We start from the raw sequence: 3,028 nt of genomic DNA on the forward strand, positions 1-3,028 counted from the left end.
ACATAATGTTACAACTGAGATAAGGGAAAAGGTTTGTAAAATGTAGAGTATTACAAAAGAGATTACATTTTATTTTAAGTCCAAACAGTATAACAAAATGAACACTGAAAATATATAATACACTTTCCAGCAGTTACTCGGATGTTAAACTTGTTTGTCTTTACTGGTGATGAAAACTCGTCACTCTGGAGGAGAGAGGAAGAGGAGAGAGGAAGAGCAGCTCAGCCCAGTCCAGGATCACTGCAGTGTCAGGGTAGCTGCTTACAGTCTGCAGGTAGATTTTTGCTTATCTGGTCCTCCGGTTTTCAGATCCTAATTGTAAATAAAAAGTTAATCAATGTTGTGATGATCCAGCTGACTGTGGACTGATGGGCACTGTACTGGTCAGCGAGGTGCAGGTGCTTGGATCCAAGGGAAAAGCAATTTAACAACAGGAAGGTCTCAAGGGGTCAATGGAGTGGAGTTGATACGAGTTCCCCTCTGTCCTGGGTGAATATCATGGAGAGTCTCAACCATGGCTCAGAAACGCAACAAGAAGCTTCGACGCAAATCTGAAAAACAAAAATGAATTAAAAAAGTACGAGTAAGTGATGATATTTACCTAGACAACATAATCAAAACCTAATAAGCCCTATGGTCTTTTTAAGAGTTTTAATTGAAAATAAATTGACTATATCTCAGGAAATTAAATGTTCAAGTGAAACAGTTACTGTATCACAATAAGAGAAACTGCAAAAAAAAAAAAAAATAGTGCAGAGGTATAACACTGAAGTTACTGAGAAAGAGTAAACTGAAATATTTAGTAAGTAGAAAATGCATGTTAAAATCTGAATACTTTTTTGAATGTAGCTGAAATCAATTTAAACCACCAGCAGACACAGTACAGTACGCCGATTATCTGTACTAAAAATAATGCAAAAAATGTAACATAGAAAAAGAGGCATTAGTTTGAAAACCAATAAATAAACTGACTTGGAGAAATATATTTAGCCAAACACACACGGCCCCTATAAGCAACACTTCCTTCCCTTCTCTGACTCAACACTTGCTGGTCTCTCCATCCTCATGTTCTGATTGTCTCTAGCAGCTGGAGGAATCAGTAAGACCTACAAGTCTGTCCTGCTTCATCTGCACTCTGCTGGTCATACTAGAATGGGGAATTAGGAGAACACCAATTTAATTTAATATCATAACTCAGCAAAAGGCATATTACATCTAATTCGGAATAAAACTAAGTACAACACACACACACACACCAAATAATAATAAACAGAAATTATGTGAATATCCTCCTTCGGCCTGTGACCTACCAGCTTAGTTTTACATTTTACATCTGGAAGAAAATATATATTTAAGAGTTACGTTGCCTCCCCTCATCGACAGAACTGATTATATGCTTGGTAAATAAATCATCTGCACAGTCACTTGACGTGTGGGGCAGATTAACGTGCACCTGATAACATTGGTGCAACGATCCGCTGTTTTCCCATTTTAGCGTCAATGCTAGTTAATACACACACACACACACACACACACGGAGGATTACACAACAGTTTTTAACACATATTTCCTCCAGATATATTTGGTATTTTCCACGCTTAAAGCCACTCGACAGAGGTGCGCTGGTTAACGAATATTACACAAGCCTAGTTTATGAACTTTACCTAGTGCTAACATTAGCTAGCACAATATGCTACCGGGGATCACGGCAGACAAAATATGTGACTGTCGTCATAAGTTGAGTAAGATTTCTTCTTTGAAACAGGGTGGACACTTTAGAAGCTGCTAAACGGTGTAATTTTGTGAAGATTACTTACCATCACATTCTGTGTCCCGTCACCGAAGCCCTGCAGTTCGGGACAGAGTTCTGAGATCTCAGGGAGTCATCCGCTTTAGTCAGCGCTAACCAATCGGAACACGTCTTACATCGCTCGTCCTTAAGCCCCGCCCCGGATGTTCATGTGAAATTCTCAACCAAATAAAGTTGAGTTCAACCAAAAAACAGGAGCTTAAAAAAAACTTGGATTCAACTAAAAACTTAGGCTGTCAACCAAAAAATTCTGATATGCAAAAATAAAAGTTTCAAACAAAAATTAGTGATTTCAATAAAAAAAAATCTCTTAAACATGGTTTTGTTTTGTAAAAAAATATTTTTATAATTAAAAAGTTTTTAAGGTTTTTTTTTTTGTTTTATTTTTTTTTTTTGATTGAATACTACTTTATAATTGTGAAACAAATCTAACTCCATAGGAAACCATGAGGTGGAAACAAATGGGCAATCAGGAAAACCGTCCAGGAGAGGATGGGGAAACAAACCGTTTAAAATATCAGGGAGATTCAGAGAGAGGCCTGCAGCTGGAGTCAGGAGGGACGGACGGATAGACGGACAGACCTGGTTGCAGCTGTCGCCTTCCTCATGTCAGACCTGAACCAGACGCAAACGTCTCACCTGGACTGAACACAAGCAGGATGGACTGCTGCTCTGTTTCCTCTGTTCTCTGATTAAAGTAAATTCTTAATTTCCTCTCAGTCTAGAGGAAGAGCAGAGCTGATGGACGCCTTGGTCTTTAGTAATATTCTAATTTTCTGAGATACTAAATTTGGGATTTTCAAATCATCAATATTAAAAGAAAAACATTTGAAATATATCAGTCTGTGTGAATTAATGGATATCATATACAAGTTTCACTTTTTGAATGGAATTACTGACATAAATAAACCTTTTTCATAATATTTTATGATGTTCTAATTTGATGATCTGGAGCTGAATATGTGATTGAATTGAAATTATTTTTTGTAAAATGCTTTGAAATGAGATTTGTTGTGAATTGGTACTATAGAAATAAACTCAATTCAAAATCCAAAATGGAATTTAATTATTTATGAACAACAACAACAATAATAATAATAATAATAATTAATAAGCTCCCGGCATGCTGAGGAAATAATTACACACACACACAAATGTGTGTTTATATACCTTCATCATATATGTATATATAAATTCAATTCCCACCCTCTGGGGTGT

This window comes from Poecilia latipinna, unplaced genomic scaffold (assembly GCF_001443285.1).
Source record: "Poecilia latipinna isolate Pla-1442-1.1 unplaced genomic scaffold, P_latipinna-1.0 Scaffold1200, whole genome shotgun sequence".
NCBI classification, from domain to species: Eukaryota; Metazoa; Chordata; class Actinopteri; order Cyprinodontiformes; family Poeciliidae; genus Poecilia; species Poecilia latipinna.